At 29.3% G+C, this 23,295-nt stretch overlaps 1 protein-coding gene and 1 pseudogene across 1 annotated transcript in view; both read right to left on the reverse strand.

Moving 5' to 3' along the window:
• The window catches only part of LOC111634699, a 6,154-nt pseudogene extending 3,771 nt beyond the window's left edge, over window positions 1-2,383 (reverse strand).
• LOC111634709 (CD109 antigen-like) overlaps window positions 1-23,295 on the reverse strand; it is an 85,204-nt gene that overhangs the window by 61,212 nt on the left and 697 nt on the right. The window lies entirely within an intron of this gene.

Here is a 23,295-nt window from a genome sequence, read left to right on the forward strand (position 1 = left end):
TAGGGTCAGAGTCCATTTCCTTGAACGACTGTGGGTGGTACTCTCACCACCTGACTTCGGTTTGCCTGTTTGTAGAGAGAGTCGCCATTTTGTATTTTACTTTCACTCGGTTCTCGGTCCCGAGTACCTACAAGTCAGGTTTTTTTATGTGCGCATGATTTGGGCACTTAATACTCTGTGCCAAATTGCAACTCCTGACATGTACTCCTTCATACCTCTAAGCTGGTAACACAGCAAGCAGTACGATTTTATAAACAAGACATAGTCTTGTTGACAATTATTTTTTTTAAGGTAATATTGTTATTTTACAACAACTTTTGTTAGAGATTTAATAAAACAAATTTCAATATTTTAAATTTATAAAAACACTGTTCAAATTTTTCTAGAAAAACTAAAATTTATTGTTGTATATTAAATATTTTTTATTAATAAAAATTTAAGATTCGTGTTAGTTTTTCACATTATTTAGTTTTGTTTTATTTATTGTTTTATATTTTTTGTGTGCTCTATTTCTTATGGGAGAGGAAGGGGGCCCGGTAAGAAGAAAATGTCTAGGGCCCCAAAGTGGGTTAATCCGGCCCTGTTTCGGACACTTAGCTTTTTGCGTTTTATATATTTTGGGATTATTACGTCTTCACAGCACGTTTCTACAGATATAGTAATTATTGCAATTTTAATATGTATTCTAAATTCCATCTACGTGTTTTACGTAATTTAAATAGTCCGTTAAAACTAAGTGTTCGAAATTTATAGTATTCGATTTTCGCCGGACGATGACAGCTGTAAGCTGTTGAAAGTACAGTACTTGCGAGTACATGTGAATTTTTACAAATCACTGCTTGTAACGCCGCAACACCGATGTATTAATCATATATTATTTTATTCATTTTATTTTCTTCTTGTATAGTTTGCGCTTTGTCTTTAATCATCATTATTATTTTTAATTATTGTACTGTGAAAGTATGGACGACCAGCAAATAAAAATCAATCACTTTATTAGTTGAATAAATAGACAGAGATCGGAATGCCCGTCACTGAACCAATTATATATATAGAATTATAGAGTCTTATCTCTCGTTCAACCTTCTCGCGACAAAGTAGAATATGGGTAACCCGCTTAAACTAAGATAATTACAACTAAACTTAAACCTAATACTATTACTAATAGAGAGAGAAAGAAGGATAAGGAATGACTAGAAAAGTCTACCAGTAGTGAGTCGATGAGTCCTGATAAACGACGTTGGTCACTTCGTGCACAGCGAATTTAAAATCCGTTAGGATCGGGGTTTTTTCAATATAATTATTATCGAACGCGTTCCTTGGATCTCTCCGGAACAGCTATCCAAATTAATTCTTGTCTCCGTTCCTACTTGATCTCCCTTGGCTTGTTCTCTCTTTTCCCTAAGGCTTACGTACGGTCCTCCGTCACTCTTGCTTGACCTTTCTCCTTGGTGGCGAACCCAAAAGTGTTTTTTCCTCTCTCACCACGTGTCTCACCCTACCCTCGGGCATGGCCCCATTTTCGTCCCTTTGTCAATTGGCTAATCAGGATCCCCGAATATTGCAATTCCTGCCACGTAACAAAAAAGGATTAAAAGCGGAAGGAATAAGGATTATAGGAATGCTATTTGTTTAATTATTGTACGATATAATGAATAAAATATCTAATTATTCTTAATATAATGTTTTACTATATCGCCCCCATAAAATTGAAAATCGTCCCCAAAATATAAATTGTTACTAATCGCCCCCAACATGGAAAAATCGCCCACCTGGGGGCGATATCGCCCCCGTTGAGAAACACTGCTCTAGACAGACTGGTGGTTTGGTGTGTTCGTATCAATAGTCTAGATGCCTCTTTAGGAATCCTGTAAACCAATCAGGGCCTGCCATTAGGGTAACACTCCAGATTTGAGGAAACGGTTTGTTAAGCACTGTTGCAAAGTCATATGCTAATTTAAGTACTTGTTTTGGCGTTAACATAAAATAAATATTGGAAGTTTTTTTTATATATTTTTCCAACTCCAAGTCCTCATCACTGGTAAAGACTTGTCTGCTCTTTTTATAACCCATTTGAACTGTAGAGCTTCCAGAAGCAAGTTTTTCGTCAGTTCGTAGTTTCTTGCAGAATCTTGCTAAAGTTCTGTAAAAGATATTATATTCCTCTGCAGCTTTCTTAATGGAAATTGGCTGAACATCATTTTTAACTGCTTTGGCAGCTCTCAGTAAAATGTCTTCAGGTGGGCATTTCTATCAGTTTTCCTTTTATAATTTCGTACCATCTGGATAAAGAGAAGAACAAACTAATTGGAGTAATGTTTTCCCCTTCCTAATTTTAAAACTGTGTGTATGATGATAAAAAATCGTCAACCGCTTTCCTTCTCTTTTAATAAAAAGATTGTACACAAAACGGGGTAAGTTGTCACAGTGACAAGTTGCTCTGTTCGATGTGTGACAATTTGCCCCAAATGAACTTTCTTAACAAATCAGTTCATAATTTCTAATTTCAAAATAGAAAATTCGATTGCTCATAATGTATATATACATTAAAGACCCACCTAATAGGAAATATAGTTGTTACTCACCTTTAATTAAGTACAGCTCTCCCTTAATAGTCCAACAGATATGGGACCAAAGGGGTGTTGGATTACCAAAAGTGTCCGGATTACCGAAAATAATTATATACAAGGTATTTTGCATTGTTTTGCTAACAGTAGCTTACAATATTCCCTACTCCAACTGTTCGAACAGAACTGCTCACAGAAAACACACGAAATGTGTGTCATCGTGTAAGAATTGGGTGGGGAGATTCACGTCGCGACATGCTTCTGTGCAAGCAGACACGTAACGGGGACGGGTACCTTGACGGGAGGTGCGTCGGACTACTGAGCATGTCGGATTAAAAAACGTCGGACTATCAAGGGAGAGCTGTAATTGCACGTTTTCAAACGGCACCACATCAAAATTTAGGCGACTTGCCGTAAATCTTTTAACCGCTAATTAGCGGAAAACAATGCAACGGATATTATTCAAATTTTGCAATGACGTAGACGAGCGGTAAATGAACCTACTTCCAGATGTCGTGACCATTCAGTTTTGATTATATAGGCGATATTTGCACTGTGACAACATGCCCCTTGTGACAACTAGCCCCGGCCTCCCCTATACTTAAATGAGAATGAAAATGCGTCCTCATAGTAAAAGCATTAGATATGTCCAAGCAATGATCTGAAAGTTTAACGCTATATTCGGATGATATGGAATGGCTGAATTTCATGGGTCAAGTAGAAAGGAATTAATGCTTTTCAACAGAAAATAGTTGTTGACTTCAGCTTATACGAGAAGGTATAAAAAATTTAGATGTCTTGAATTATTAACTCTAAACGTACAGTACAATTCATATCCAAATATGAAATAGTAATCGGCCAACAAATTAAATTTCGCGAAAAATGAACCAAATATTTAAATTCGGCTCCCTCAAAAACTTCTAAAAACATATTTTGTGCTCGCCGGTAACTCTATTAAGTAATTTTCTTATTCGAATGCCACCACTCTGCTGATTGGATAGAAAGGGAGTCCTATTGTGGAGGTGGGGTTAAAGTTAAACAAAAGTAGGCGTTGACTATCTCCTGGATGATAGGATGGTCCTTGAAAAGTTTCTTTGCATTTGCTTAAACCGTGTCGAAATGTATAATGAACAAATAAATAAACTAACGAACTTTATATATTAGATTATGCAAGCAACTATGTAACTTACAGTATATCTTCTATTTGATATTCAATATTTGTTTAAATTAGTTTCTTTATGTTAACAAAGAATTCATTTTATAAATGAATTTTATACAGCTTTTTGCTAAGTTTACATTCTTTTAAATGGACATTTTAAAAGGACAATATATTCAAATTTACAGAAGTTTACATAAGAGTAATATACTCAAAGAGTAAGTTCAAATTTTCTTGTTACAAATTTTATTATGTCGATGTTCCAAATTAGGCTACTGAATTATTATTAATAATAATAATTCAGTAGCCTAATGGCATTATATTATTAAGAATCAATTATAAAACTTTGGATCCAAATAAAATCGTTTAAAATCACCAACTCTCATTGTAGACTTGCTCAAATCTAAGATGGATACGGAAAAAGTCCTCTCAGACAGCAAGTGAAAACAGTTCAAATTAAAACCTAACATTTTATTAATTCTGTTTCTCTAAAATGTTTATCAATTTACTATTTTCTTTTTCAATATGAAAATATAATAACGTCTCTTTAACCAAATTTCCCATCTAGAAAAAATTTTGCTAATCCGATCCGAAATATATTTGAAACTATTCAGTTTCGAAATATAGTAAATAGGGCATGCGGTTGTTTTATGTAACATATTGTACGCTTAAAGAATCAATTTTATCATTTATCTAAGTATACGATATCGTTATATAAAAGTACAGTTACAGTTATAAAATACAATTAAGAATAAAGAATTTTACTTGCACTCAATTAACCATCTTTCAATCTATCGCTTTTCTCAAACTGGGATCCAGAAACTAGTTTAGAGGGTTCGTTCGTAAAGTATCTAGGGATACGCGTCTTCCTCTCCCAAAAAATATACTGATAAAGTTACGAGTTTTGTTATAGTAGGCCTACATCTCTTACCCACATACAAATACTATCGAAAATAACTCTCATTCTACCATCAATTCATAATTACACTTTGCACGTATGACTTGTTTTACCGCGGGCGTACGAATTGGGAGAGCAGGTGGCAACTGCCCTCCCAAATTCTGGAAAAACAGTGGGGAAAGAAAATCGGGCAAAAAGAAAAAAAGACTGATAAAGCAAAATATTAACAGATTATCAGTTATAGCAATTAAAAGTTGGAATTTGCGATTTTATTTGTGAAAAATTTCGAGCAAATCAATCTCCTCCTACTTAGCTAATGGAAACAGCTCGCAGAGAAAAGCGAACTTCTGGCTCAATGTGGTGACTTTTTATGATCCTATGCATTATTTAATGCATCCTTTCAAGTTTTTCCTAATAACACTTGTTACTAATTGCAACTAATTGTTATGGGAGTAATAAAGGAACTAAATATAAAATATATTTAGTTCCTTTATTACTATATAACTAAATATATTCTTTTGTTATTGTTCATATCTCTACAGATATGAACAATAACAAAAGAAAATATGACAAAATTATTGTTCTTTATTACAGTACGTAGCCTACCGTTTTAAAATTCTTTATTAGCGAGGTTGAGGCCGAAGTTTTAAACGTGAAAACGTGTACGTCGGACGTTCAGCGCCGCTTTCCTGTAAGCCTAGAAGTTTGACAATGGTGTTTGGAATGTCGACCATGATTCCACTGACTATCCAAACACCACTGTCAAACTTCTAGGCTTACAGGAAAGTAGCGCTGAACGTCCGACGTATACGTTTTCGCGTTTAAAACTTCGGTCTCAACCTCACATTGTTCAAATTTTCAGTTTTCACGAAACTGTATATTGTATACGAAAACCTAGTGTTCATACATATATATATATAGTGATATACATGCATTGTGATATATAGTGATATATTGTCATGCATAATGTACACAATGGTTATAGAATAGGTCTCATTCTATTTTTCGCGGACGGATTTCACTTATCACGGGATTAATCAGCTTGAGTGACGATATCAAAAACAAAATTTGACCGCATAAAATATACACTATAATCGTAAACTGAAGATTAATAAATAAATTCATTTTATTTCTAAAGATTAGTAATGAAAATAGGTAATTCCACTGGTCAAGTACAGTACTTTTCATTCAAACGGCTTATGCAGTTTGATGTATATCCTACGTTAGAAGTAAATTTTGCACTATTCTGCTCGGCTTATATACATGGGCGTAGCGAGGGGGGAGCCTGGGTGGGCACGGCCCCTCCCAGGAAACCTGGTGCCCCCCAGGAAATCACAGCCGAAAAAGTGTTGAGTCGATTTGTAAACACCTAAAGCTAAAATAAAAGTTTTGAATACTGAAAAAAAGGTGAACGGCTTGCTCGGTGCCCAATAATGAACAATAATTTGAAATAATTCAATTTTGTGTCAGGTTGGCCTCCACTAGGCCCCTCATAACAAAACTCTGGCTACGCCCATGCTTATATACTTTTTCGTTCTCTATTTCTTTCCAATTGATCGGGCCTTCCATTCCTCGCTCCCTGATTGGTCTCGTACCTGTCTCGAGGTGAAAATTGAGACCTGGGGCCGTATTCTGGTCACCGTCTCTGGTCTCTCATCTCTCACAAGCAGGTCGCTGATTGGCTAATCATTTGAATTAGCCAATCAGCAACCAGCTTGTGAGAGACAAGAGACCAGAGACAGTAACCAGAATACGGCCCCAGTTTTGGTTGCCGAGAAAGGTCTGCCCGAAATAGTTTATCGACACCATCCTGTCGACTCTGATCGCGATTTATCGATGATTATGACACCTATGCTCATATTATAAATTGTTTCCTTTTTCCTTTTTGCGTCTTAAGTTTAAACAATTCCCTTTTCATTTTCTTTTGTCTTAAAATTTGTTTTCCCTCTATTCCTTATGAGCGAGACGACGTCAAAGTCCGGTGTCGCCGGTTCGACACTTACATTATTAGTTTTCTCGTTGTTTTAGTTTACGAAAATGTACTTTTTCTTTTAATTATGGACTATTTCCGGGGCCTCACAAATGGCACTTACTTAACAGCTAAACTTTTGGTTGTTTTACTAATACGGAAATTACATATTGCAAAATCTAATTGCCAGACGACCAATTAACGAAACCAAGATGTATTTAAAGGGAAAAGATTTAAAAATAAATAAAAAAATAGAATTCTATATAGCGAAATTGGGGCATTTGATGTACTGTAAACAATTGAAGATTAAACTATGGTTTAGTAGTTAAGAATTAAATGATTTTAAAAAATAAATATATCAAAAATTAAAGTATACAATATTGAGCTATTGCATTTTATATATAATATCCTATTTAAACGTTTTGCAAATTTTAAGTGTATTTCCAGGTTGTCAAACATTCACGACATCAAGTGGACCTATATTACGAACATAATCATTAAGATTAAATATATATTAGTCAGTAGCAGCAGCGTCCAGGACTAAATCTCGAGTTGAAATCGGGAATTAAAAATCAAGAAGCATTTTTAATTCGTATCATAAAATAAATAGTTTAGTATAAAAAGTTTTACTGCTAAAATAAACTATATGAACTTATAAAATCGAATATTACTTTGAAGAAATAATGAAGCTCGTGTTATTTGAAAATTCTTGCCCCGATTGCTACATTCTATATCCGTCCCTGCTAATGGCAGGGTTCAATTTTCGTTTATTTCGAATGGACCAAGCTCGACCGATATTGATGGGAACAACGCCCAAAGCCACACTGTTCATGAGAAATTATTCGGATATGATTAATTAAGGATTCTCTATAACGTTAGATGTACGCTTTACCACTCAGCCATCTGTCGACTACAGAAATGCATGATTACTTCCAATATTTGCACATATTTTAAAACGAATAATGAAATTTTAAATGTAAAATTATTTGTTTTAGATTAGATTTCATTCAAAATTTCTGTCGAAGAAGAAGTTTAAAATTGTATGGAATAATAACCGTTTTTCCCCTACAATAATATAATATTTTTTCTCTATCAGTTTAGAAAAGTCAAATTCTTTTTCGTACTGTATTTTGAAGTCAATTTTGATTATATATCTCAAGTTAAGTTTTTAAATTATATATAACAATTTTGATATTTATTTCATCAAAAGGAACTAGGGAAGATTAATGCTGTCCAAGAACAAGGATTCGATCCGTTCGAATCGTCCAATCTATTTGCTAGTTCATTAGACTATAAGAACTTCCCGTTCTAGCCGAGAATTCCCGACCAGAAGTCGACTTTCTGCCCAGTCAGTCTCCGAACATCAACTCATTGCTGCCCCGGGGCGTGCCCTACGAAGACGAAAGACCGACAAGGATATGAACTCCAAATCTTTGAGACAAACCTATAGAATGTAAACATATAACGACCAAATAAACGTTTTTGTAAACACTTGTCTTTTTCTGCCTCCAGAACCGCCACCCACATACGCCAGGGCCATAGACTATCCGGACGAAAGGAAGTAAGTTCCCCCCTCTAACCGGCGTACTTGCACATTTTATACGATCTTTTCGATAAATTTCAGAATATCAAGATTCGAGGAAAAGATAATGAAAAATGCCAATTAACAATTTTATTTAATTCGAATTTTTAAAAATTACTTTTCGTTTTTACCGGAAAATTTATATAATAATAATTTTTACAAAAATATTGAATACAATAAATGGAGATGAGCTTTCTAATAATCAATAAACATTATTCATAATTTAAGTACATAATGTTTTAAAGATTTATCCTTGTAAAACGTATTTACGCAATGATTAATATTAAGGAATTCGTTATTACTCTATCATAAATGAATTTCTGTCTTTTTATGCATATTGACTTAAATAATTCTAATCATAAAACATCCACAATGTTATTTATATTTTGCCTATCCATACACAATTAAATTCAATAATAACAAGCTACAAAATATTTAAGTTAATGTTAAGATTAAATTCCTCAAGAAACTTGTCGCTTAGAAATTCTACAAGAAATTTTAAATGAACTATAAAATCTTTCTACTAAATAAAGATCAATTTGATTTTTTTTTAACTCTGTGGGTCCGTTATGGACTCGGCCAGACCCACAATAGTACGACCATGTCTGACATATCTGGACGGATCATTCCTGAAAAATTCCTGAGTAAGATGGCAGCCTACCTTTTTGGGGGCTCAGATCAATTTAATTACCAAAATTTGCAATATTGTCTTTTCCCCATATAATTAGTCCCATATTTCGAAATGTTTCGTTTGTTGGAAAACTTCATAACATATCTTTAAAGACATTTTCTAAATTTTGAAAACACGAGAATTTATTATAGATATTTTAATACAATAAATTAGAAAATGCATACTTGGAATAAAATGTTTATTTAACAGCTGTTTTTATTCTAATTTGGTTTTCTATTTTATTATTTTCATAACCTCAATATTCTTCACTATACAAATTCTTTTCATTTATAATTCCATTATATTTTTATCAACTTTGTTTCGATTTTTTTTTAAGTTGTTTTTATATTACTGTAATTAAATTATTTTTAATGTGTGAATATATTCTTACTAAAAACATCAATGAGGCCCCACGATCATATTTAAAACATCATTTATAAATGACATATACACTAAAAGTGGGCATATTTATTTATAAGTCCTGGATAGATGGCCCGCCTACTTACTACTTATATAAAATTTGGCCTACCAATCAGAAAGATCATTGAGAAGTTTCCATGGTTCCTAGATAACTCTACCAATCTTATTCAAAAGTTTCAAATTAGAAGAATTGCTAGAATTTCATTTTATATTCTTTGTTTCAATTCTTTGATCGTAATTTTGCGAATATCATCTTATCTTTAAGCTAAACAAATAAAATACAAATAACAAACTAAACAACATATAGTGTAATCTGATGTAAAGAGGGGCTCGAATTAAAATTTAATATTTATCACTACGCATTTTATTATTTACATTATGGCTTATAATAAATTACTACGTCAGTAATTAATTCGACAATTAAATAACTGTTCCTGTATTTAGCAATTGTATTAACTTCATTACAAAGGTGGCCCGGGTTCAGGAGTCCTCCCCGCTTACACCAGTAGGGTCTTATAACATCATTTTGAGAAATACTGTATATGATAACAGGTGGCACACAATGTTCATTGATTCTTCACTCAGTGTAAGCGTATATACTGTGAAGGTCAATTCCACGAAGGTGCAGTTCAGGTTTGAGAAAGCAAAACTGAATCTTCGTGTGATTAACCTTTTTAGTATTTCAGTAATGTTACAATTGTTCATAATATAAAAGGATGTATGATATAATGATCAGTTATAATGCTATATTTTTTAAAAAACAAATGATATGTACAGTAGACTATTCTCATTTTAAACTGGAAAAAATATATATACTGTATACTGTATTTAAATAACATCAATAAAATTAGATTATTTTAATAATTTTAAAAATTATATATTAATTATGAATTAAATTAAAATGGAATTGGAAATTTCTATAAGTAAATTAAATGCTAATAAAACTCCATAATGTTAAATTACTTTTATAATTAACTTTTTGTAGTAACAGACTTGTCAAAAGAGAAAATATCGATCAAAGTGACAAATATCAGGTTTGATTAAACAGTCAGCTTAAAATAGGTCGAGAATCTATTCATATTGATTATCCAAGGTAAATTTGCCAATTAAAATGCAAATAAATTATTACAAAGCGCATATTGCAAGTTTTCATAAAGAGCAAACACATTTTTAGGAAAGATCAGTCAATTAACATGTTAATAAAACTATATAACTATACTTTTCCCTCTTAAATGACTTGGAATCCATCATTCATAGAACAAAAAAAAACCTTTAATTTAAAATCTCTTATCAATAGTCAATACATCAATAGTCAAATTAAACACGCATTTCATGTTTAAAAAACACAAAAAAATGCTGAGTTTTACATGACAAAAATTGCTTTCAAACAATAGTTTACCTGTATAACATTTTTGTTAAAATAATTTGTTTTTCATTTGTTTTTGATTATATTTAACAATTTTAATAAACAATGATACTACTGTAATTTAAAAGGAATTCCTAGAAGCAAAGTATAAACAACTTTAATAACGGTAGTAATAGAGTTAGCGAAGCATATCGCTGTATATATTCTAGATTAACGTACTCCATAACAGCAAAACTCTGTATTAGTTTACTTATTACCAATTAATTATATCTAATTAATAGATAAATATATAATTTTTTAATTCTCCTATAAAGCTTGATATTATTTTTATGGGTTCGATATATTATATTATCAAAATTNAGGAATAAATGATTTAAATATCATTTTATTTAATTAATAATAAATTTGTCCAAATTTATTAACATGAAATGTCAAATTTACCATTTGAATTGAGCGATGGCATTTACTTAATGATCAATATCCACGCTTTGGATTCTATTGTTAAATATTTTATCATATTAGTATTGATTTATTCCTTGTGATTGTATATTTATTTAAATCGTTATTAAATAGTTTTTAAATTTTACAAAAATATTAAAAGATGAAATGAGGGTACGATACGAACACGTGATACTACTATATATATAAAGGGTTTTAATTGATACGAGGTGTGCTGCCATCTATCGTAAGACAGTTCCAATATAAACTTACGATAGATGTTCACTCACGGTAGGCCTCACTTTTGAGACCAGATTGGTTCATGGAAAGCTGTCGTAAATCGGACCATTTTATGTAATATAATTGTGATAAACTGAAATTATGTTTCTGGAAAAAGGCCTTTAAACACAGCATTTCATATAATCGTAACAGGAAATATATTAGTGGTAAGAAGAGGGAGTGTAAAGCGAGCGGTAGAAATCTGTTGGTCTATTATACAAAACTGGACTGAACACGTGCATTAATGATACACTTATTCATAATATCAGTTGTAAGCTATAACGTGTCATGATCATATAATCAATATATATATTTTTAAATGTTTATGTATTAACTTCAGATGTTTTTAATAAAAATTTAATTTAAAATCACGTTTAAAAGAATAGACTATATAATAGGCTACATGTATTTGAAATACAATACGCCTATTTATTTGTATTTTTAAATAAATTAACAGCAGTGTTGCATATATAATATTACATACAATTACATGATCATTTTTACTAGTATTGATAATCGATTAAAAATGTCCTTTATTTTCCTTTTTTTAAATTCTTTCCGTTCAATGGGGAATAAGAGGGCCTTTTTAGCAAGCCCAATGTGGGTTCGGCCAGATCTATAAGGGGAAGAGCCCAACAAAACATGTTCTTAGAAAGCGAGACAATCCCGTGAAGAGACAGCACGGGCTCCAGTAAATACTCCAGGCCCCTTTAATCCCATCCCCCACTTGTTCCGTCCCAACGACCCAACCGGACCCGGCCCGCCAATCTTTCTTTTGGAAAGATTTTTCCATATTCCCTCCAGCAGACACCATAGTAGTATGTCCTTACAAAGAAACAATAACATTTACTTTAAAAAAGTGCTCTTAGGCCCCTATAAGGGTCAGCTTCCCGTTGCTACAGCAACGTGTCCCCCCTCTTGTCAGGGCAGAGAACAGATTACACCTTTATATACTTTCATTTTTCATTAATATTTTACTGGATTAAGTCTTCGTGATTATAAAAATTGTATATTATTCAGAGAACATGCCAATAAATCATTACAACCGAGAAGTCAAATAAAATAAATTCATTTTCCAAATAGAAATAATCTTCCTGAAAATTAGGAAATAATAATAGGAAATATCATTTAATTAACTAGCGATGCTATTTCGGAAATAATTATTTCCTTAAACTCATTCAAATTATCTGATTTGTTTGCCTCTCACCTTTGTGTTGTAAGCCACTTTTCTAAATAACTAAAACATTATTACTACACGTTGCCTTTAATTTCTAAATTTCTAAATTTCCTATATTAATTTTCGGATAATAATTATTTTATTAATTTATTACTGAATTCTGCATTATAGATTAAATGTCTCAAACTGAGATTTCTTAACGTAGGAGCAACATCCAGAAGATTGCATCTCAATTATTGAAGGCAGGAATATATGAAATAATCATCTTTATAATTATCCAGCTGAGATACATCATAAAGGGCATATAATGAAACTAATATTAAACTCATTCTTATCTCTTAAACAGTTGTTTTTATATTACTGTAATTAAATTATTTTTAATGTGTGAATATATTCTTACTAAAAACATCAATGAGGCCCCACGATCATATTTAAAACATCATTTATAAATGACATATACACTAAAAGTGGGCATATTTATTTATAAGTCCTGGATAGATGGCCCGCCTACTTACTACTTATATAAAATTTGGCCTACCAATCAGAAAGATCATTGAGAAGTTTCCATGGTTCCTAGATAACTCTACCAATCTTATTCAAAAGTTTCAAATTAGAAGAATTGCTAGAATTTCATTTTATATTCTTTGTTTCAATTCTTTGATCGTAATTTTGCGAATATCATCTTATCTTTAAGCTAAACAAATAAAATACAAATAACAAACTAAACAACATATAGTGTAATCTGATGTAAAGAGGGGCTCGAATTAAAATTTAATATTTATCACTACGCATTTTATTATTTACATTATGGCTTATAATAAATTACTACGTCAGTAATTAATTCGACAATTAAATAACTGTTCCTGTATTTAGCAATTGTATTGACTTCATTACAAAGGTGGCCCGGGTTCAGGAGTCCTCCCCGCTTACACCAGTAGGGTCTTATAACATCATTTTGAGAAATACTGTATATGATAACAGGTGGCACACAATGTTCATTGATTCTTCACTCAGTGTAAGCGTATATACTGTGAAGGTCAATTCCACGAAGGTGCAGTTCAGGTTTGAGAAAGCAAAACTGAATCTTCGTGTGATTAACCTTTTTAGTATTTCAGTAATGTTACAATNTTATATAGATTTTTATAGTAATAATTCAAAAATAAAATCTTCCAAAATTATTGTAAATGAAATTGTAATAAAAATTCAATATTTATAGCCTATAATAACAGCATTTTCAAAAATTTGAAATAATTGTCGTCTAATTTTCGTCGTAATTCGTGTAATTTTAAAATATTCATTTGAGGAATAAAGTCTGATGATCAAAGTTTTCTGTTCGTTAACATGACTCTGCTTTATAAATGTAAATTAAAATCTTTTCACAAATAGTCGGTATTGGTATAGAATGTCTCCACGTGAGAAAATTTTAATCCTTACTATCCTTTAGAATTTTTAATTTTTTTTCTTTTTTGCTTAATTTCTTCATCTTTTACAAAATTTTATTTATACGAAAAATACAAAAAAGTTTTGATAGAAAAAATACGAAAAAAAAGTCAAAAATACATCAAATGAAAGGAAACTGATGAACAATCTCAACTAAGATCATTAAATGGCGAGTCAGAATGCATCTTCTTATCAGTATATCAGCCTTTATTTTTATTTTACAAATGAAAAAATAAATAAATAAAATAGTCTCCACATTAGAATTCTTTTAGGAATTAGATTTTTCTCGTGGTACTATACTTAATACCAAAATAATCTTTTGTTTCAAACTCGTCGTGTACATCACAGAAAAAACATACATAAGGCCTCGTGAAAATAAATGCATAAAGGTAGTCCCCAACTTTCGGACTTCCTAAAAATATTAGGCTATGAATTTCAAACAATAGGGTTACATTTTATAAAGGAGATTCCGACCATACAGAGCTAAAACAGAATTATTATAAAATCTCTTATAACGTTTTATAATGGATATGTTACAAAGCATAAAACATTACTTAAAATGTTAAAATCATATACTGTAATAAACTTTTTTTTAAAAGTGAGATAACGTTAAGAGAGGAATTTCATGATATTATTTTTACTGGGACTAGATCAAAGTTCCATATAATTCTCGCATATTTATAATAAACTTTGTTAAACAATCAACATACTGTTTAATTAATAAATGTATGCTATGTGATTTAGCATTCCTAAGTGCTTATACTGTACTATATTTTTAATCACTAATTATTCTTTCCTGAACTTGTGAATTTCTTCGACTGTCCGATAAACATTTATCATCGTGGTTTTTGTGGCTTCACAGTTGTGGTTTTCAGCAGTTTCGTTGCTACTTTATTATCACGCATGGCGTGTCTCGACAGTTATAACTTACACAGGTAGTTTAGGACAAAATTTGTATCTAATTCTTTATTCATGTTACTCTAAGGTTATTCATACTTGACTGTAATGGTTGGAAATTATAGTTGCAAATTTCAACGCAACAAATAGTGTTTGAAGGATGGTTGGAACTCAGTTCAATCACATTAGTCTACGCGAATTCATGAGCTATAAAACTAAAACGAGATTCCATCGTGATGCTTTAAAAACAAGAAATTATGAGGCCTGTAATCTATTTTATGGTAGCTACGAAATATTTTTTTTTTTTTTTGTATTTTTAACGTGAATAATCTACTTTATTTCTTTTGACAAACATTTTTATTATTAATATTAATTAAATCGCACTTAGAGAAGAAAAAACACTGAAAAAACGAGTACTACTTTTACGTAGATGCAATGATACACATTTTATATTACTCCAACTTTAAAATGAATAATACAAAAAACTTAATAGTCAAGAAACTAGTATAAATTAAAGTATTTTACAGTTTAAAAACTGTTATCGTGCAATCGTTGTCAGATATTTATTTATTTACAGAAAAATACAGCAATGCAATGAGGTTCCAAGGAAAGCTCGCTGCATTTGTTTCATGTTCATAACAATTTTTATTATTAAGACAAAGTCTTTTTACCGGGAATAAAACACAATACATATATATAAAATATTAAGTTACTGTATAATTAATTTTATTAACATACTTGTCTAATTGAGAAAATATCAATAACATAGCAATAAAATAATATATGTTATAAGATTTTTAAATATATTTTAAATCATTAGAAAATATGTATTCTGATATCTTTTCATATTCTATTTACACACGATTAAACAATTCATAATTAAACGGCATGAAGAAATTTTGATAAAATGTATATCAACCAAAAAAACATTGACAATGCACGAGATGACGACAAGGAGACATTTAATATAAAATAAATTTTCTAACTGATATGTTTGAACTGAGATAAGGATAATCATTTGTCTTTAAATGGCAGTTAATTAAAATAATACAAGCCTAATTTTCGTTTCTCTTTATCGTTGTTGTTATGATTGTAGGTTCTGTTTCCGTTTTTGCCGTTCGTCCTTATCCTGATTATCCTCTATTAATGGCATTCTGATCGCAATCTCTAACAGAAAATATTCACAAAATAATACATTGGATGCTACAGGAAGTTAGCATGATATCTACATAAGAAAATATTTCAAAAATAATCTAACTCTAGCAGTTTTTTATGTAAAAGAAGCACCAATTTGTTAAGCGATTTTGATTACTGTTATAAAAAAAAAAGTTAATCTAATTGTTATTTATATTTTTTAATATTCATTAATAAACGTGACTTAAATGTATAGGCTACTGATTTTATTGATAAAATATCGATATCCAAAATAATAGATATAAGCTAATATAAAACACGGTATTAAAATTTCTATTATAAGCCGATTCGGCTTATAATAGAAATTTAAATTTGCTATTATATTCGTGTAATATGTAATTATTGTCGGGCATGTTGTTTGGTATTAGGCTACTTAATTAACATTACGTGTTAGGAACTTAATCTCAATTAAAACACTGAGCTTATGGAATTAGCACGGCTCTCTTGAACGACTGTTTTCAAGGACCAATTGCGCCATAAGTAGAAGGGAGTTTACTGTATTTAATTAAAGAATTCAAGTTTTGTAACAAACCACATTCTTGCTATATGTATTATAAATTTATTACAAAAACGTGTGCCCCCTTCAATAAAATAAAGCTAATACTTAATTAAAAAACCAAATTTAAATATTTTAGCCTATAGATAGGCTAAAATATTATGTGTTTGATGTGAATAAAGTCTTAATTTATTCGACATATAGAAAAGATACGTAAATTAATTTCCAATTTAATACTGTAAAAAACTCGAATCGAGAATATTATTTCTCTTGTAATCGCTAGTTAATCATCTTCTTTAATGAAGTTTATATATTAATAACGAATGTATTGAGTTACATAATATTTTCGGTATGAAGTATCGTTTCTAGCAAAATATACCGAAACTCTTTTGCAATTATCATTACTACTTATCCAAGCGATTGGATTATGCTCTAAAATTTAGAATAATAATAAATTAAAATTGAATTTCATTTGTAAACTGGAGTCGACAGGATAAATTACCTTACCGTTCTAAGAGATCGGGATTTGGATCTGTTCCAAACCTTCGTGATTTTTTAATGGGTTATTCTGGTTAAGGAATCGTTCCAATCCTTTATTTATGTTGACTGATCTTGCTATGAATCAAGCTCACTTATAATGATAATATTAAGATTGGAAATGTAATTTATAATGTGACGGTGTAGTCTATTTCATCAATAAGTCTAACTCAACTTTTTAATATCTTAAATACATCTAAAAAGCATAAATTTGACAAGAATCTATAAATATTTTATTAGAATTTAAAAAAAGAAAAAACTTCTCTATGATTAAAACTGTCCTAAGACCAAAATAATTCGAGTGCAAGTAGTCATTCGATGATGTCGAAAAATCTAATAAATTAATTCAAAAGTTTTTTATTTTTTCATTCACTTCCTTTTCGTTCAGGAGAAAAAGAAAAAATAAGTGCTCGAAATGCATAACTCTGACTAAGGAAAGACCTTTTGTAGTGATTATGGCTACCTGAATAATAGCAATAATATACAAGTTCTATAAAATATAATATAAAAGAATATTTGTTAGAATCAATTGTATGAAACTAAACCATTGTTATGTAAAATTAAATTATCTTCCTAACAACAGAAATGGTTTTCCTGATAAATGTTTATCTTTCCTATTTATAAGAAATGAGCATCAAAATAATTGAATAGCAATGAAAGAACTAAAAATAATAAAGATTAAACATATAAATCTCTTTCGCTGAACCACAAAAAATAAAATCAACAAAATTATAGTTTATTTATCCATAAAGAAAAATTAATTAATATAGAAATTTATTTTTATTTTAATTTTCTAAAAGCCCAGTATAAAAATTAATAGCCTATAGATAGTTTAAATGAATCAAACTCTACGCAACGATTTTCAAATGAGAACAATCTAAGAACGTTTTGACTTAGAAAAATATTTTAAAATTAATAAAAAGGCACACTTTGAGTACTGTCTCTTTGTTGAAGGAGCCGTATAAAAAACTAAAATAATTAAAAATATCAACCAAGACTTAAAAAATGATTTAAAGTTCTGTGGAAAGTTCTGAAAATAAGGATGATTATGCCAAAGTTTTAATTACTTAACTGAAAATATTTTATTGCTTTTTATTGCTATTTATTTTTGGAATTGAGAAATAAAATTATTCGTTTCAATAAAATTGATATTAATATATAACATAAATATACAAAAACAAAATGATTTTATGTCAAAAATTGTATTATATTATTAAATTGCATATCAAAATATATATTTTTTCTTCGTTAAAAATTAAATTCTTGGAAACTTTTAAAATGAATAAATTATATTTAACTTATGTTCAAAATAGTATTCAATTGCCTTTTATAAGAAACACTAACCGAAAATAAATAATTAAATGAAAATTTTCTTCATTCATTATCCTTAGGAATAAAAATACTTTTGTAAAGAAGTTGACTAAAACGGAAATATAANATAAACTTTGTTAAACAATCAACATACTGTTTAATTAATAAATGTATGCTATGTGATTTAGCATTCCTAAGTGCTTATACTGTACTATATTTTTAATCACTAATTATTCTTTCCTGAACTTGTGAATTTCTTCGACTGTCCGATAAACATTTATCATCGTGGTTTTTGTGGCTTCACAGTTGTGGTTTTCAGCAGTTTCGTTGCTACTTTATTATCACGCATGGCGTGTCTCGACAGTTATAACTTACACAGGTAGTTTAGGACAAAATTTGTATCTAATTCTTTATTCATGTTACTCTAAGGTTATTCATACTTGACTGTAATGGTTGGAAATTATAGTTGCAAATTTCAACGCAACAAATAGTGTTTGAAGGATGGTTGGAACTCAGTTCAATCACATTAGTCTACGCGAATTCATGAGCTATAAAACTAAAACGAGATTCCATCGTGATGCTTTAAAAACAAGAAATTATGAGGCCTGTAATCTATTTTATGGTAGCTACGAAATATTTTTTTTTTTTTTTTTTTTTTTTTTTTTTTTTTTTTTTTTTTTTTTTTTTTTTTTTTTTTTTTTTTTAAAATCCTAATAAAAAAAAAATTTTTTAAAATTAAATTTTTTTAATATTTAAATAAAATGAAGAAAGTTCAAAATCTTTCTCACGTTTATTTCATTTGTGCGGTTAAAAACGTAATTGATATTTTCAAGAAATTTCATATTGATAAATCAATTCAAAAGACACTTTTCTACTTATAGTGACTTTACTGTATCGCTAGTGTAGCATACATTTCTAAAATCTTTGCCATAAATAATCATTTGAGAATGATTCTAAGACCATCTCTTAATCCTATAATTGTTTTCAAAATGCTTAATTTATAAATTTCATTGGTATTACACATAATGACATACATAACATAGTAAGCCTACTATTAGTAGGCTTACTATGTTATATATGCTTATTTAATATATAGGCATATATATCAATTTATATATATGCCATGCTACTATGTTTATTTAACAGATAATATTTGAATTATTGTTTTTATTTCCTCATTATCAATGAGGAAATAAAAACAATAATTCAAATTATTATCTGTTAAATAAACACAATTAATTTGTAATCAAAAACTTTTTACTAATATTCTTATTGATGCAAAATTTTGTAAACCTCATTCAAATTTATTTTGCAATAGTCTTAAATATCATTTTAACTATTACATTTCAACGAACCCTGTACAGTACATTAATTCAAAATATTTGTTTTTAGATAAATCAAAATCATATTATTGTACATTTAAAATAACAATTCACTTTACTAAAGAGGAAGAAGTTCCTCGTCATAAAAACTAAAAAAATTATTTACAATTATTAAATACGGTTTCTCTATTATTTAAGATTCCAATGATCTTTACGGAGCGACAAAAATAATACTCTAAATACACTTACCTAATTAAATTGATAACTGTTAACAAAAGAAAGCGATAGGTTGACCTCAATGAATAACTGTGACCATCTGTCCTCCAAAAATCGTGTTTCGTGTTTGAGTCAGCACGCGTTTCCGTCCACGTGTTTCTATTTATAGAATTCTTACTTTCTACTATCCTCTTCAAAATGTTTCACTTCGACGATTTTCAAGAACATTTTTGATACGAATAAAGACTTAAATCTTTATTTGTATCAATTTATATTTACCATTTTAGCATTATAAAAACATCGACTCAAGCTAAACTTTATACAGCAATTGTCATTTTTAAATTATTTCTTCTAATACAAAATATGGATCATTTTTATTTATTATAGATTACTTGAAATATAAGCTCTATCATTAAAAAAAAAAAAAAAAATTCAAAGCTTTACAGATGCTTTAAACAAATACAGAGAACGTGTCTATAAATCAGGATCTGCTACCATCTGCTACACGATTAAAAATCCATAAAAATTGTAATAATTTATACTTAAAAATGAATCATAATCACAATCATAATTTAGTATATTAACTAATTAATATGAATAATATTGAAACGGATTTAAATGAGTAAACAAAATTATAAAAATCAATTCAGCGAATAAATGATAATCGATTATATTAAAAATAAATTTTAAAAAAGTTAAAGTTAGTAAATTTTAATTTATAAATTTAGAAAAATATTCGAAATATAAATTATCATAAACGTCAACGTATTTTTGGAAGGAAATATTTTATAAAATAATAGAAAACAGTTCGAAATAGGCTTGTCTAACTTATCAATATCGAATTACAAGCAACGTTCATTACGTATAGAGATCCATATAATCCTGCAGGGAATGATTGTTGATCACGCTAATGTTATGAAACCTATTCATCTGTAGCCTAATTACCTTTATATTATCATAAATATGATGATCATATAATTTAATTCCATTTTTTAAATGAAGTAGTCAAAAATATTCCAAGTGATGAATCATTCTTAGCTGTATCATTTTATTTGAGAATAAGGAATATGATTTTTATTATTTTAAGACATCCGATATACTTTTCACCATAACTCGCATTTCATAATTTCAAAAATTGTAATAATATAATCATTTAAATTCGATTTTAATTTTAAAAAAAATATTACTATATTACCGAATTTAAATATGTATTACACTTATTAGTTTAGTTGCATATTATTTCCAGTAATCTGCAGATGGTGCGTAAATTTACTTCGCTCGATCTTTAATTCGTAAATAACTTGCTTATTTAAATAAAGTTAATCGACAAATTTCGTTTTTCTAGTAATAAAAGTGACCCGCCGTATAATTATGCAATTAAGATTTTTCGTAAGGTATAGGCCTACACAACATATTTTTAAACCTTTGCCTACATATAACGAAACCTTTCGAGTGACAAAGAAACATCTCTCACACCTGCCATAGAGGTCGATTACCTCAGGCAGGTAGATAGATGTCAGTGAAATGGGTCAGCACTTTTCTACATGGAAGCATACTAAAATATCGATTCTGCCGATGTGACTGATTATACTAAGAAAAAGAATAATACTAAATGGATTATAAATAATAATAATAATAATAAATTATGCTTTTAAACTAAAATGTGTTTCAATCATAAACTTCTTCCCATAAGGATTACAGTGAAAATCACGGCCAGTTTCTTTACGTTCTTAAATCATATAATCTTACGCTATAATAGATAATTCATTCTGTGTTCGCAGCTGCTCGAACGAAAATGAGGACCCCTTGACCTTATGACCTACTCTGTATACGTCAAGATCATCTACACTGTCTGGATAAAAGGTTTTGTACAGAATGCGGTTTCTCATTAAAATATTTTTTATCTTATTCCACCTTTTAATTAATTGAGATCGACTTTATTTTGACTACTTTCTATTAAATTTGTTATTCAGATCAGAATTTTGCGTAGGAGTTTGATAAAGCGCGAAATAGCATTTTATTGCTATTTTGTATTTCAATAAATACAAAATTATAAAATAATTTGATTAAAATATAAGATAAAAATAATTACTTGCATACAGTTAAGCCAATTAAATTTAGTTATTATGTGTAATTTTATTAAAATGATAAAACTGCTGTACATAATTATTTTTAAAAATATATTATATTTATCTCATTTTAAGACGTTTCGAATATTTTTAAAAATTATATATTAATTATGAATTAAATTAAAATGGAATTGGAAATTTCTATAAGTAAATTAAATGCTAATAAAACTCCATAATGTTAAATTACTTTTATAATTAACTTTTTGTAGTAACAGACTTGTCAAAAGAGAAAATATCGATCAAAGTGACAAATATCAGGTTTGATTAAACAGTCAGCTTAAAATAGGTCGAGAATCTATTCATATTGATTATCCAAGGTAAATTTGCCAATTAAAATGCAAATAAATTATTACAAAGCGCATATTGCAAGTTTTCATAAAGAGCAAACACATTTTTAGGAAAGATCAGTCAATTAACATGTTAATAAAACTATATAACTATACTTTTCCCTCTTAAATGACTTGGAATCCATCATTCATAGAACAAAAAAAAACCTTTAATTTAAAATCTCTTATCAATAGTCAATACATCAATAGTCAAATTAAACACGAATTTCATGTTTAAAAAACACAAAAAAATGCTGAGTTTTACATGACAAAAATTGCTTTCAAACAATAGTTTACCTGTATAACATTTTTGTTAAAATAATTTGTTTTTCATTTGTTTTTGATTATATTTAACAATTTTAATAAACAATGATACTACTGTAATTTAAAAGGAATTCCTAGAAGCAAAGTATAAACAACTTTAATAACGGTAGTAATAGAGTTAGCGAAGCATATCGCTGTATATATTCTAGATTAACGTACTCCATAACAGCAAAACTCTGTATTAGTTTACTTATTACCAATTAATTATATCTAATTAATAGATAAATATATAATTTTTTAATTCTCCTATAAAGCTTGATATTATTTTTATGGGTTCGATATATTATATTATCAAAATTAAATTTTTTATTCCATAAAATTATAAAAATTCTTATAAACATAAATAATTATTTTTAATGGAGAACTAAATCTGTAGAAAATTATCTACGTATTCAGTGACGCTTTATAGTTTCATGGAACCTAGGCAAATTTAAATTAGGTGATTTCAGACATTTTTTTTTTCGGGAAAATATTTTCTTATAAAAGATTAATTTGGGGCCCCCGTTGGTGGGGCCCCAGGTAATTGCCCCTTCCCCATAGAATAGCGCGCCACTGTATTGTACATATTCTTTTCCCGTGCG

Source organism: Centruroides sculpturatus, unplaced genomic scaffold (genome assembly GCF_000671375.1).
Source record: "Centruroides sculpturatus isolate CEXI.00-Female unplaced genomic scaffold, Cexi_2.0 scaffold617, whole genome shotgun sequence".
Classification (NCBI taxonomy): domain Eukaryota; kingdom Metazoa; phylum Arthropoda; class Arachnida; order Scorpiones; family Buthidae; genus Centruroides; species Centruroides sculpturatus.